Genomic DNA, 15,854 nt, shown 5'->3' on the forward strand with positions numbered 1-15,854 from the left:
AGATCATACTATTAAAATTATTTTCACAGTTGTAATGCTATTTAATACCTATAAAATTCATTTTAAAATTATCATATATGTGTCTGAATTTTTAACTATTTTTTGTCAAAAGTGAGAAAATTGCAAAAAAAGAAAACATTTTATTACATACTAGTTTCTAACCAACATGATATCCAAAAATGTACATTGTTAAATATATTTTTCCTCTTTTCCATGATACATAGCACATAACATACTCAATTTATTCTTGTTCTCCCTCATTGTTTAGGGGTAGATATTTATTATTATTGTCTTTACTTGTATTTTCCCTATGATCCCTACTAATTATCTATTGCTGGCAATATCTCTTTTGCTCCATAGGTAATTTGTACTTAATTTTAGAGCTTCATATTTATTTAATTTACAAAATAATTTATATTACAGAAAAAAATTTTTTTAAATCACAAATAAGGAAAGAAAAGGTAAAGACGAGCGTGGTGAAGTAGAAAGATCCTGGGCTCACCTCCTCCCATGGACACACCAATGTTAAGACTTCATAGATGAGTTCCCATTGTGGCGCAGCAGAAAAGAATCTGACTAAGAACCATGAGGTTGTGGGTTCAATCCCTGGCCTCGCTCAGGGGGTTGAGGATCTGGTGTCACCATGAGCTGCGGTGTAGGTCACAGATGCGGCTCAGATCTGGCATTGCTGTGGCTGTGGCATAGGCCAGCAGCTACAGCTCAGATTAGACCCCTAGCCTGGGAACCTCCACATGCTACAAGTGTAGCCCTAAAAAGACAAAAGACCAAAAAAAAAGACTTCATAGAAACTATCTCTGAGAAGAACCTAAAGACTAGCAGATAAAATTTTCTTCAACTAATGATAAAAGCCACACTGAGAGGGGTAGGAGGAGCAGAGGTTTGGTCTGGCTGGAATCCATACCCCTGGTGCAGCAACCCACAAGCATGTGGCATATCAGAGCCTCAGAAGTCCTCCCTGAGGAGCGAGGATTCCAAATCCCACATCAGTCTCCCCAGTTCAGGGGACCTGCACTAGAATCCAGAGTCCCCATAATGTCTTTGAAAATGAGTGGAACTAGTGTCTGTCTGAGAGAGCCAGAGGGCTGGAGGAAACCAAGATTCCACCCTTAGAGGGCACTCACAAAAACTCACTCAAGGTCCAGCACAGAGCCAAGAGTTTGAAAAGTGCCTGGTCATACATGAAGGAGATTCAATGACTGATTTTAGGGTGTATGCCCAAGAGGAAGGGATCCATTAAGACTTTCTCCAGGAGTAGAGGAGCTAGCTGGAGCAGTTATTTAATTTGATTTAGTTTTGTTTTCCTTTTTGCTCATCTTCTACTTATTGGATCCAATACCAGCAGCAGACATTTCTGAGTTTCCACCTCTAACTTCCTAGCAAGGTTCAGTCTGCCCTGAGTTTACCTGTGTACCTGACCCAGCCAGTCATCCTCCAAAACAGATCCACATCCTACCAGACCCAGTGGGCACCTTTGGCCTGCACTGAAATACCTCTAAAGTGGCTCCAACCCTGCCAGGTCCAGTAGGTACGCTCACAGAACCAGCATTATACCAAAGGCCTCTTGCCTCCAAATCCTGCCTTGCACACTAGACTACCCACAACTGTTTCATCTGGGCCTTATAGCCATCTGCACCAAGTGTCAGACCCACAGACAGACTGTTTGTCTGCAGCAATTGCAGCCCAGCCATAAAAGGAGGGCACACAAGCCTACACAGAGGACTGTCCTGGAGCACCTGACTATGTAAACAAGGGACCACACTACTGGGTAGGATACAAAGAGGAACAAAGAAGACCAAAGCTGGAGGTATCACACGCCCTGGTTTCAAACTATACTACAAAGTTATAGTAATCAAAACAGTGTGGTACTGGCACAAAAACAGGCACATAGATCAATGGGATAGAAAGAAAGCTCAGAAATAAACCCATGCTTTTTTGATAAATTAATTATGATAAAAGAGGCAAAAATATACACTAAGGAAAGACTATTCTCTTCTGCAAATGGTGTTGAGAAATCTGGAAAGCTACATGCAAAAGAATGAGACTGAGCCACTTTTTGTTTACACCATATACAAAAATAAACTCAAAATGAATCAAAGACAAATGTAAAAACTGAAACCATAAAACTTCATGAAGAAAGCATAGGCAGTATGCTCTTTGACATTGATTTTAGCAATATTTTTTATTTGTTTCTTCAGATAAGGGCAATAAAACTAAAAAATAAACAAATAGAATTATATCAAACTAAAAAGATTTTTCACAGAGAAGGAAAATATCAACTACACAAAAATGCAATCTATTGAGGGATAAGATATTTGCAAATGATATATCTGATGAGGTTAATATCCAAATCATATAAAGAAATTGTACAACTTAACATCAAGAAAACAAAACAAAAACTAGATTAAGAAATAGGCAGAAGACTTGAATAGACATTTCTCCAAAGAAGAAATATGGAACACCAACAAATATATGAAAAGATGTTCACCATCACCAGTCATTAAGGAAATGCAAATCAAAACCACAATAAGATATCACTTTATTACTGTCAGAATGGCTGTCCTCAAAAAGACTACAAATAACAAGTGTTGATAAGGATGTAGAGAAAAGCAAAAGCTTGTGCACTGTTGGTGGGAATATAAATTGGTGCAACTACTATGGAAAAAAGTATGATGGTTCCTCAAAAAATTAAAAGTAGAACTACTGTATCATCCAGCAATTCCTCTGCAAGTATATACCTGAAGGAAGCAAAAACACTAATTTGAAAAGATATATGCATTTCTATGTTCTTTGCAGTATTATTTACAATAGTCAAGACATGGAAGCAAACTAAGTGTCCATCATGAGATGAGTGGATAAAGAAGATGCATACACACACACACACACATACATAATATGAATGTTAGTGATTAAAAGAATGAAATCTTGCAATTTGCAACAATATGGATGAAACTAGAGTGGGTTATAATAATTGAAAGAAGTCAGAAAAAGACAAATACTATATGATTTTACTTATATGTGGAATCTAACAAACAAAAGAAACAAGCAAAACAGAAATAGACTTAGAGATACAGAGAACAAACTTGTGGTTGCCAGAGGGGTAGGCAGGGGTGTGGGGAGCAAAATAGGTAAAGGCAAACTAGAAGTATAAACTCTCCTAGTTGTTAAATAAATAAGTTACAGGAATGTAATACACAGCATAAGGAATATAATCAATATTACTGTAATAATTTTGAACAATGACAAATGGTTATGAGACTTGTGAGCATTTTGTTATGTATTGAAAAGTTGAATTACTATTTCATATATCTGAAACTAGGATAATACTCTACATCAGCTATACTTCAAATTAAAAAAAGAAAAAGGATACACCAGCCAGAATGGCCATCATCCAAAAGTCTACAAACAATAAGTGCTGGAGAGGATGTGGAGAAAAAGGAACCCTAGTATACTGTTGGTGGGATTGTAAATTGGTGCAACTACTGTAGAAAGCAATATGGAGATTCCTCAGAAAACTAACCATAGAAGTACCATTTGATCCAGCAATCCCAATCCTGGGCATCTATCCAGAGAAAACCACGACTCGCAGAGACACATGTACTCCAATGTTCATTGCAGCACTATTTACAATAGCCAAGACATGGAAACAACCTAAATGTCCATCAACAGAGGAGTGGATCCAGAAGATGTGGTACATAGACACAATGGAATATTACTCAGCCATCAAAAAGAACGAAATACCAGCATTTTTTGCAACACGGATGGACCTAGAAACTATCATGCTAAGTGAAGTCAGCCAGACAATGAGACACCAACATCAAATGCTTTCACTGACAAGTGGAATCTGAAAAAAGGACAGATGGAACTTCTTTGCAAAACAGATGCTGACTCAGACATTGAAAAACTTATGGTTTCCGGAGGAGACAGTTTGGGGTGTGGGGGGATGTGCTTGGGCTGTGGGATGGAAATCCTGTGAAATCAGATTGTTATGATCACTATACAACTACAGATGTGATAAATTCATTTGAGTAATAAAAAAAATGAAAAAAAAGAAAAAGGAAAAAAAGTTACAAAAATTTCACACAAAGGTCATTTATATTACTCTTCTGAGGCATATACTTATTTTTATGCATAAATAGTATAAATTTATTTAATCTTTATAAATAAATATGTATTTTTTTTTTACAAAATGGGATGATGGTATGTCTCGTATATAATCTGCTTTTTAATTTATTAGCATATGAAAGACAAAGTGTTAGTAAATATTTCCTGGAACATGATGACAAGAAATGCCTGAAAATATATTAGCTTTCATGATTCCACAATGCTTTGTAAATATTCTAATACATATGTCTTTTGTATGTTTCCTTTTTAATTTTTCAGATTCGTTTCTAGATGATGTATTATTAAGGCAACTGTGATAAGCATTTTTTTAAGTTTTTAATACTCTAGCAGTCATATAGTCTTACTAGGAAAATAAGAACAGATGAATAAAATGAATTGAGCTTAAACATTTCCAGTGAATATAGTATGGTATTTTGTACATGTGCACTCAAAGGTATATATTTTCCAAGTATGTAAATGTGTCATCTAAATTCTTGAATCCCACGTTTTGAATAGTACTTGTCATACTGTGTTACATTAGCTTTTGCTTCCCTTGTTTGATTGGGCTGTGTTTTTACTTAAGGCATCATTTCCGGAGTTCCCGTTGTGGCGCAGTGGTTAACGAATCCAACTAGGAACCATGAGGTTGAGGGTTCGATCCCTGCCCTTGCTCAGTGGGTTAACGATCCGATGATGCCCTGAGCTGTAGTGTAGGTTGCAGACGCAGCTCGGATCCCGCGTTGCTGTGGCTGTGGCTGTGGCTGTGGCCAGCAGCTACAGCTCGGATTAGACCCTGAGCCTGGGAACCTCCATATGCCATGGGAGCAACCCAAGAAATGGTAAAAAGACAAAAAAAAAAAAAAAAAAAAAAAAGGCATCATTTCCTAACATAGTTGTTGCGAGACATGTTTTTATAATATTTTCTTAGCCTCTTTGCTGAAAACTCCATCTTGTCCTTCCTTACTCTGTCCCGTCTTCCTGCTTGAGAAACACTCACGGTGATGGTAAATGACTTAAGCTTAAGAACAAAGACCTAAAGGCATGGGTCATTCGCGGGGTCAGCTGAATGAGGACATAATACATTGGTCTAGGCACGCCGGACCTGGGCAGATTGGCATGCCATTTGCACAAGCATGATATGTCCTCTAAAGAATAAGAGAAAGAGGAACCTCATGGCCAAGTGGTTTATGAGTGGTCGTTAGCAGAATATGCATTAGCAAAGAGAACCAAGGTACAAACCTAGGCACACAGGGTTGCTGCAAATAGGCATGCCCTTTGTGGAAGCACAGTGAGGATTCTCTGAAATGCTATGCATAGATAGCTAACTCAAATGCTATGATTCTTAAATGCCTAAAGTTTAGAGAAAAAGTTTAACCATCTACCAGCTAAGTGACTTTTAAAATAATAAAAGAACTTATAAAATAGTAAACAAACCATATATCCTCCACCCATAGCCCCTCCTCACTTGACATAATCCTTTGAGCACAATAAAAGCAGTGTGGTTTCTTGAGGCAGGGCTCTTGTTCCTTAAGACCTTGAGTCCCCCAGTTCCCACCTTTACTTAAGATAAATGTCTCTGTGTCTTGTTTTATGTTAACTTTTTTTCCTTAAGTGCCATAGCACCCGTTCTTCAGCCCCATCCTGCTGAGCTGGTCTTGGCACATAGTGTTTGGCACATAGTAAGTATTTAAATCACACATTTAAAAAATTCTGGATCAATTTATGTAATTAAACCAAATACCAAAATATTATAATAATAAAATAATAACAACAACAGCTTTGCTCCCTATATATTTTGGTTGAATAGATATTTCTAAAACCACGAAAATTCTAACTAGTGTATACAGAATGGTTCTAGTCCTCACCAGTTACAGGAAAGTTAAAATATACTTAAGCTTAGTAATATATTTCTCTGATGTTTGTGTCTTAGTATCTCCCCTGGAATTTAAGTAGAATATTTTTTTGTGTGTGTTTCATATATTTGATTTTTTTCTATGTACAGCCTCTATTCAGCACTTTATTTAAAAAGTAGAATAAAGTCACTGTAATTTTTATTAGTCATCCAATGCCCTACTTACTGGCAAATGCTTTCAGATAGGAGATTATACTTTCCAAAACAATAAATGTCTTCCTCCACCTTGGAAAAATGCCACTATTCTCTGAGTCATTGTGGTTTAGGTTTCTTCTTAAGTCCTTTCTCCCAGTGGAAACAGTTTCATTGCCTAATTTTCATTATAAAATTAATACAATTTTACTTCAAAAATGACTTTTGGTATTACATTAAATAAAAAAGAATATAGCTTTTGTTTTGTACCTCTTTTCAATCTTTCAAGACCCAACTTAAATTCCAGATTGTCCACCAAAAATACCCCTTCAATTATATTTGTCTCATTAAGCAGTGTGCCTTTAGCAGTAATAATTTGTGTATTGATTAGAAGTAAAGCATATGTTGTTATGCATTTTTATTTGTTTCATGGATAAAGTTCTCAGGGCCTATGATTTTATTTAACCTTCTGTGCAGAAATGAATTAACATTAACAGACAAGAGGAAGCTATATTTAGAAGAGCCTACTTGCAAGATTGGCCATTAGCTGACATTTGGGGATTTGGCACTTGACCAGTAAGTACTTACTTATAAGAATGACTCATTGTGCCTAGACTGTTTGTATAAGCATCATAATTTATGGTGCATACGTACTTTCTTTCTGGTAGTTTGAAATTTAAGTACATTCAGATGGTGCTTACCTCACCAGCCTCCAATGAAAAAGGTAGGTACTGAGTTTCTACTGGCCTTCCTTGGGCAAAACCATTGCATACACTGCTGAATTTTTAATCCTGGACGAAGACACATACTCAAATATGCCCCTTCACAGGAGGGCGAGCATAAAGGAATCATGTGCATGGCTATTGCCAGACTCTGTCTCTTTCCTTTGCTGATCCTGTGGTGTGTCCTTTTACCATAATAAACCCTGGCCATGAGTATCACTACACGCTGAGTCCTGTGAGATATTCAGCAACTTTCCAAATGTGAAAGTGGTCTGAGGGACTCCCAACATACTTCATTGCAAGCTACTAAGTCATTTTATTAATAATGGATGGTATCAGAAGACATGAGACTCCCAGGTGACAGATCTGGGTTCTTACTAACAGCAGAGAAAGACAGAATGAGAATCATACCTGTGTCACTTCCTATTGATCTGCAAGCTTCCCGAGGGTGAAGCAGAAGGTTTTGAGTGGGTAGCTGCTGCACACAGTGCATTGGCATTGCAATCAAGGAACATTGATCTTGGAGAATCCTCCTCTTTTATGGCCTTCCTTCTTTTGTCCTAGAGGGAAACATTATCCTATCTTTCAATGCTGCTTACTGCAAACATACTCTGAGAAACAGCTTAGAAAAAGAGAGATTGGGATCTTGAATTATTGGAATACCTAAAAAGAACATATGAGATGCTCAGGGTCCACAAAAGGTCATTTTGCCCAATGATATTCCTACAAGACTGTAAACATCTCAGAAACAGTATACATGCTTTCTGATTTTTTTAAATGCCATCATCAGCAGTTGCACAGTGTTGAATACTACACAAAAATTCAGTGATTCTAGCATTAGTTTCCTGCAGCTATAACAAATTAACATGAATCTGGTGGCTTAAAACAAACAAACAAAAAAATACATTCTTTCACAGTTCTGGAGGCCCCAAGTCTGACATCAGTATTCCTGGGGCAAGATGAGGGTGGCGGCAGGTCTGAACTCCCTCTGGAAGCTCTAGAAATAATTAATTCCTCATCTCTTCCAGTTTCTGTGGTTGTCAACATCCTTTGATTGTGGTCACACCATCCAAGCCCTGCCACTATGGTGACAATGCTTTTTCCTTTTATACCCGTAGAGTGAAATCCCCTTCTTCCTCCCTCCTGTATAAGGATACACTTTGGGATTGCATTTAGGGCCCATCTTGACAATCCAGGATAACTGCTTCATCAGAAATCCCCTAAATTAATCACAGCTGTAAAGTCCTTATTTTTTCTAATAACATTCACAGGTTCCAGGGATTAGGACATAGATATCTTTCAGGAGCCATAGGTTATTTTAAAAGTTATAGATATATATGGCTGTACCTGTGGAATATGGCCAGGGATTGAATCCAGTGTGCAGCTGTGACTTATGCCTCAGCTGTGGCAATGCTGGATCCTTTAACCCACTGTGCCTGGCTGGGAATCAAACCCGCACCTCTAGTCTCATTCTTAACCCACTGTGCTCTAGCTAAACCTAGGCATTTGATGTTAAAAAAGATGGAATCAGGGACATGTGGATATGCCCTGGCATCTTCTTCTAATAATATCATTTTGCCATACAGGAGATGACTTGCCTGGAGCTGAATGGAGCCCAGGATTAGCTTAAGATCACATTGCAAACTACACTTCACATTCACAGGGAGTTTAGCTAGCACTCTAGAATGCTGTTAATGAATTATTTTTGGACTGTTCTGCAATTTTTTCAATTAGGCTTTAACATGACAGCCAAAGTTAAAACATTTTATTCTATAAAGTTCAAGGAATCATTAGCAATGCAAGTTTTGGAGTTCTGGTCATTGCACAGCTGAAATGAATCCTACTAGGAACCATGAGATTGTGGGTTCGATCCCTGGCCTCACCCAGTGGGTTAAGGATCCTGTATTGCCATGAGCTGTGGTGTAGGTGACAGACATGGCTTGGATCTGGTGTTGCCTTAGCTCTGGCATAGGCTGGCAGCTGTACCTCCAATTAAACCCCTAGCCTGTGAACCTCCATATGCCATAGGTGTGACCCTAAAAAGCAAAAATTAAAAAAGGCAATGCAAGCTTCTCCATGATGTTTTATCAATGTTACTCAACTTCCTTCAGGAGATTAAAGGATAAGTTTTATTCTTAGCCAATCTTGAATTTCACTGCAAGACTTGCTATGCTCCTCTACAGATACAGATATTTTATTCCAATCTTTGGCTATTTAACACACTAAGTGGAGAGGTAGATCAATGAAAGTGAGATGTTCATTATAAACATTACTAAATAAAAGTGCAAAATTCTGCTTAAAATGAATAACTTTGATCCTCTAAACAACAAAGTAGTCACATAGATGCATTCAAAAAAACATATATGGGAGAAATGTTTATGTATAGTCACACAAGCTATAGTTTAATATTAATAATCTTGGTGACTTATTTTAGTTATCATTTTATTTTTGAAAGAATATATTTTCAGTCTTAGTTACCTGCTCAGATAAAAATCATATGTACTATAGCTCCCAAATTAATTTAAATTACATATAAATTATATATAAAGATCTATTTTAAGGGCCTTTGGTCTTTTAGAAAATTAGTCTACATTTCTAGCATCTCAATGATAGGATATAGTGCAAAATCCCCATTGCTATGAAAGCACATTCATACACAAGGAAGTTCCTTCTTTAGAGATCTTTAAATTCCATGCATGGAGAATATGCCTTTGAATATAAAAAATTTTTGATGAAACCTAAGAAAAATGTGAAATTCTGGTACAACTAGAAACACAACAAGTAAATACTGGAATTCAACATTATGAGAAAGAAAACTTCATTCACCTTATTCCTCACTGAATTCTTGGTACCTGTAAGTGCTGAGGATATACAGTAGGTACTCAAGTGAATAAACAAAGGAATAAACAAAGTTTATAGAAAATAGTCTTTGATTTCTTTCACAGAATTTCTTATTCAGAGAAATGAAGCAGAACTCAGAAATGTAATTTTACAGGAGATAAAAGTTTAGTAAAATAGGATATTGTAGGACATTTTCTCAAAAGAAACAAAAATTTCATTCAAACTTAAGTGCTGTTAATTCATTGGCCCTAACATGGGTCAGGTAGAATGTTTTGATATTAGGAACACATCTGTAAAACATTTATGAAATATTTTAGGGAATAATTTCAGAGACTTTCTAGCACAGGCTGGAATCCCAAATTTACCTACTGTAAATATAATAAAAACAAATGAAAGAAAAATGATTTTTTCCTTATCCAAGGTGAACTACAAAATTTGTCTCGTTACCTACTTCTTCCAAAGCCAGCAGTATCAAATTATAGTTTATTATAGAAATGGTGGGTTTAAGATGCACCTAAATGATATTGTTAAATTTTGGAGTTTTTGAGGCTTCAGAAAGGAGGTCTTAACTGAAAAGTAAATAACACAGTATGAAAAGATAAAAACCCAGGGGTCAATTCCAAGCTGAGCATGAGTTCATGTGTTCAAAAGTGTATAATGAAAGTTTCATTAATTCTAGTTGAGTTTTGTATAATAGCTATAAGGAGAACAGATTCAAACTGAAGATTAGGAGTACCTCCAATCCAGGCATGCGAGTATACTGTTTTACTAAGAATCAGAAAGGAGTTGAAGTAAATAGTCACTAGCTGGATATTAAAAAGTGATTGCCCAGTAACAAAAAAAGGGACAAGAATCCAACTGGTTTGATTAGGATTAGTTTCTAGACAAAGAAAATGAAAATAATTAGTAATAAATTTGTACTTCAAATGAGCTGAAGAAATACAGGAACATAAGACAACTTAACAAATCTGACTGCCCACCAGAGTCAAATTTGCGTGAGTTTGACTCAAAACAATGGGATAATCCTACTCAAAACAATGGGATAATTATTGCACAGTTCATTAACTCCCTCACTCTGTTTTTATTTTTCTTTTGAAATGGATTAAATTTTCACAGGATGTTGTAAAAGTAGTACAGAGAGACCTCACAAAGATAATATCCTTTCTAAAATAATATTTACATAATACATTGTCAGAAATAGGAAATGGACATTGGTAAAACTCAAATACAGGCATTATTATGATTTCACGAGGTTTTATACCTTTTTTCTTTTTTTGGTGTATGTATAGTTGTACAAAATTTTGATTAAACATCACCATATTCAGGATGGGGAACTATTCAAACACAACAAAGAAACTACCTGGTATCATTCCTCACTAACCATAACTTTCCCCCACTCTAAGTCCTGGTCACTAATTTTTGTTCACTATCCCTACAGTTTTATCACTTTAGGACTGCTATACACATGGAATCTTATAGGATACGAGTGGAATATTTTTTCTGTTTTGTGTTTATTTGGTTTTTATTTATTTATCGACTAGCACAATGCCCTTGAGATCCAGTCAAGCTATTGCACATATCCAATGTCTATTTCTATTGTTACTGCATAGTAGTCTACTGTATGGATATATCATAATTTATTCCCAGTTGGAAAACATCTGGGTTGTTTCCAGGTTTTAGCTATTACAAATAAAACAGCTAGGAACATTCATTTCCTGTAGAGTTTTTCATTCTTACCTCGATAAGAAATTGCCTACCAGCAATGTATGAAGAGTTCAGGTTGATCTGCATCCTTACCAGTCAACATGTATTTAGTGAGGACTGAGTACATGCAAGGCGTAACACTAGTATTCAAAATGTTAAGCAAATTGGACATAGCCTTGCCTTTATAACTTAGTAAAGAAGGTAGACTTTATAAAACAGAAGAGTTTGTTATGGGTGAAATGTAGAAATGCTCCTCTTTTTCAAGGTTTTAAATAACATCCTTAGTTCTACTATGTAATATATTCTATAGAAAATTATTTAAGTATATATGTAAGATGACTACTAAATAAATAATAATTAGAAAGCATTGATTAGGGAGTTCCCGTCATGGCTCAGTGCTTAACGAATCCAACTAGAAACAATGAGGTTGCCGGTTTGCTCCCTGGCCTCACTCAGTGGGTTAAGGAACCAGCGTTGCCTTGAGCTGTGGTGTAGGTCACAGATGTGGCTCTGATCTGGCGTTGCTGTGGCTCTGGTGTAGGCTCGCTGCTGTAGCTCCGATAAGACCCCAAGCTTGGGACTCTCCATATGCTGCGGGTGCGTCCCTAAAAAAACGAAAAAAAAAAAAAAAAAAAAGGAAGCATTGATTAAATACAATTCGCACATTTTACAAATGATAAAACTGTGGATTGACGACCTAGGGCCTTCATCATGGTTATAAAACAGACAGAACTTCAAATTAGAGCCTGAAAATTCTCTTGTTATGTTAATGTTTTCTCATTACATCACAAGACCACTAATGAATAATTTTTCTTGTTTCATAGGATTTATACCTAAAAATACTCCTCTGCTTTAAGCAAGTATTATACAAGACATATCATTTTCCATTGCCAAGAAATGGGTTAAAATAAAAATTATCATTCACTACAATGAAATCAATTAAGAAAGTAATATGACAATTTTAACATCTCTTCTGAAATAAAAACATTATTAAAATATCAAGTGTGAATTGAAATTAAAAATCAAATTATGGGCTTAGCATAAGCTTTCCTTTTCCTGGTTGTAAGAAAGTAGAAATAGAAATTAAGGAGTTCCCATTGTGGCTCAGTGGGTTACAAACATAACTAGTATCCATGAGGATGTGGGTATGATCCCTGGCCCTGCTCAGTGGGTTAAGGATCTGGCACTGCCATGAGCTGTGGTGTAGGTCACAAATATGCCTCAGAACCTGAGTTGCTGGTGGCTGTGGTATAGGTCAGCAGCTGCAGCTCTGATTCAACTCCTAGTCTGAGGACTTACATATGCCACAGGAGTAGGCCTAAAGAAAGAAAGAAAGAGAAAAATAAATTAAGTATGCTCCACTTTATGAAAACTGTTTCAGGGGACTAGGGTCCCTGAACACACAATCTACCTTTCAGTTTTCAAGTTCCAGTCTGAACTAAAGTATTTTACCCTTTTACTAATATTTACTTTCAATATTTTAATGATTATTTGGTAAGTGTAAGAATTGCCTCCAAATAAAATCAATCCATGTTTTCAACAATTAATGCAAAATGAAACACAATACCTATATTTCTCAGACAAAAGTAATTAGTTATTATATTTGGATAGCTGTTGGAGAGCATTCATTATATTGTAGGACTCAGAATGGAAATACTATCAAGTTTTTCTCTTTTTCTAAATCCAGACCAGGTCTAGGATGACTAGACTATAAATTATAATATACACTAAAAATCTCTATAATCAAAACAATGTAGGACTAATTCATGAAAAGACAAAGATTAAAACACTATAATAGGTGATACAGAAATAAAGCTAAATATATGAAGATATTTAGTATACTAGGATATAGATATCTGAATATCTGACATGAAAAAAAATCTATTTAAATGCTCCTAGTATAATGTGTTTGCCATTTGGGAAAAACAGGAATTTAATTCTATTCCTTACATCATGTGTAAGATTTAACCCTAAAAGGATCAGAGATCTAAATATAAAACTGAAACTGTCCAAATAGCAGAAGAAAACATGAATGAAATTTTCTCTAACCTAGATGTGGAAGAAGGCTTTGCAATTAGAATTCAAAATCAGGAGTTCCTGTCTTGGCACAGTGGAAACGAATCCGACTAGGAACCATGAGGTTGCAGGTTTGATCCCTGGCCTTGCTCAGTGAGTTAGGGATCTGGCATTGCCATGAGCTGTGGTGTAGGTTGCAGACGGGGCTTGGATCCCAGGTTGCTGTGGCTCTGGCATAGGCCAGTGGCTGCACCTCCAATTAGACCCCTAGCCTGGGAACCTCCATATACCATGGGTGCAGCCCTAAAAAGACAAAAAAAAAAAAAATTAACAAATTGGTCCACAGAGAAATAATTTTAAATGACTTTTGTATGAAACTAAACCAAACCAAACAAAAACAGAAAAAACCATCATAAGCCAAGACAAAAACTAGATGACCAATTAAAAGAAAATATTTACAACATATATTTCACATAAAGAGTAAAATCTCATACAAAGAATTTTTAAAACTAAGGAATTTCTTGAAGATAAAAACTACAATGAGGTATCACCTCACATAAGTCAGAATGAGTCAGAATGGCCATCGTCAAAAAGTCTACAAATAGGGAGTGCCATTGTAGCTTACCAGTAGTGAACCTGACCAGCATCCATGAGGATGTGGTTCAATCTGTGGCCCCACTCAGTGTGGTAAGGATCTGGCATTGCTGTAAGCTGTGGCGTAGGTCACAGATGTGGCTCAGATCATGTGTGGCTGTGGTTGTGGTGTAGGCTGGCAGCTGCAGCTCCAATTAGACCCCTAGCCTGGGAACTTCCATGCACAGTGGGTGTTGTCCTAAAAAAAACCCACACACACAAAAAAAGTCTACAAATAGAGAGTTCCCTTGTGACTTAGTGGGTTAAGGATCTGGCATTGTCACTGCTATGACTTGGATTGCTTTTGTGGCACAGTTTTGATCCCTGGCCTGGGAATACCCACATGCCACTAGCACAGCCATTTAAAAAAAAAAAAAAAAAGTCTACAATAATAAATGCTGGAGAGGATGTTGAGAAAAGGAAACCTACTTAAGTGTTGGTGGAAATGTAAATTAGTGCAGCATCTATGGAGAATAGTATGTAAGTTCCTTAAAAAAACAAAAATAGAGTTATCATGTGACTTTGCAATCCCACTCCTGGGTATATATCCAGAGAAAACTATAATTTGAAAAGATTATCTACCCCAGTGTTCACAGCATCACTATATACAGTAGCCAAGACTGGAAGCAACCTAAATGTCTATCAATAGATGAATGGATAAAGAAGATATGGATTATATACACAATGAAATATTACTCCGCCATAAAAAAAGAATGAAATTATGCCATTTGCAGCAACCTGGATGGATGCAGAGATTATGATATTAAGTGAAGTAAATCAGACAAAGACAAATAGCATATATTACTTATATGTGGAATCTAAAAAATGATACAAATAAACTTATTTATGAAACAAAAACAGACTCACAGGCATAGAAAATAACAAACAGGGTTATCAAAATGGAAATGAGGGGAAGGACAAATGAGGAGTTTGGGATTAAAATATACACACTACTATATATAAAACAGATTACCAATAAAGACCTATTATATAGCACAGGGAACCATACTCAATATCTTGTAATAACCTATAATGGAAAAAAATCTAAAAAAGCATATATATATATATATATACACACACACATATATATACACACACACACATACACATATCTGAATCACTTTGCTGTATACCTAAAACTAACACAACATTGTAAATCAACTGTATTTCAACAAAAAGTTAAAAAAAATAAAATCAAGGAATTTCTAAAAACTCTAAAAATAAGCAAAAGTTAATATTTCACATAGTGGTTCAGCGGTAACGAACCCAACTAGTATCCATGAGGATGTAGGTTTGATCCCTGGCCTTGCTCAGTGGGTTAAGGATACAGCACTGCAATGAGCTGTAATGTAACCCAATAGCTGAAGCTTCAATTAGACCCCTAGTCTGGGAAACTCCACATGCTGCAGGTTCGGTCCTAAAAAGAAAAAAAAAAAAAAAAAAAGAAGCAAAAGTTAGAAAACAAGTTGCATAAAAAATGTAAAATAGCCTTAAATATGAAACCATATTTAACTTCATACATAAAAAGTTATATAAATCAAAACTGTATTTAGATACAATTTCTCACATACCAACCTGGCTAAAGTTTAGAAATTTGATAATGCACTCTATTGATGAAGATGTGAAGACAATTTTATATATTGTGGATGAAATGTAAAAATGGCAAAACCCCTGTGGAAGGGATTTGGCAATATGTAATAAACTACCGATGCATCTGTCCTTTGACATAGCCACTTAATATCTATGAATTTACCATGAACTTATATTCTCAA

At 36.0% G+C, this 15,854-nt stretch overlaps 1 long non-coding RNA gene across 4 annotated transcripts in view; it reads right to left on the bottom strand.

The window, feature by feature from the left end:
- Positions 1 to 15,854, bottom strand: part of LOC100737186 (uncharacterized) — a 566,938-nt gene that overhangs the window by 284,722 nt on the left and 266,362 nt on the right. For 2 of the 4 annotated variants that reach the window (XR_014816031.1, XR_014816030.1), the window contains exon 3: positions 7,300 to 7,448. The exons of the other annotated variants lie outside the window; for them this stretch is intronic. This is a non-coding gene — a long non-coding RNA (uncharacterized LOC100737186). The remainder of the gene's footprint in view (positions 1 to 7,299; positions 7,449 to 15,854) is intronic. 4 annotated transcript variants of the gene reach the window in all.

This window comes from Sus scrofa, chromosome 9 (genome assembly GCF_054392235.1).
Source record: "Sus scrofa isolate SSC_HxYL_T2T_F1_AM1 chromosome 9, Sscrofa_HxYL_maternal_Yorkshire_Landrace_v2.0, whole genome shotgun sequence".
Lineage (NCBI taxonomy): Eukaryota > Metazoa > Chordata > Mammalia > Artiodactyla > Suidae > Sus > Sus scrofa.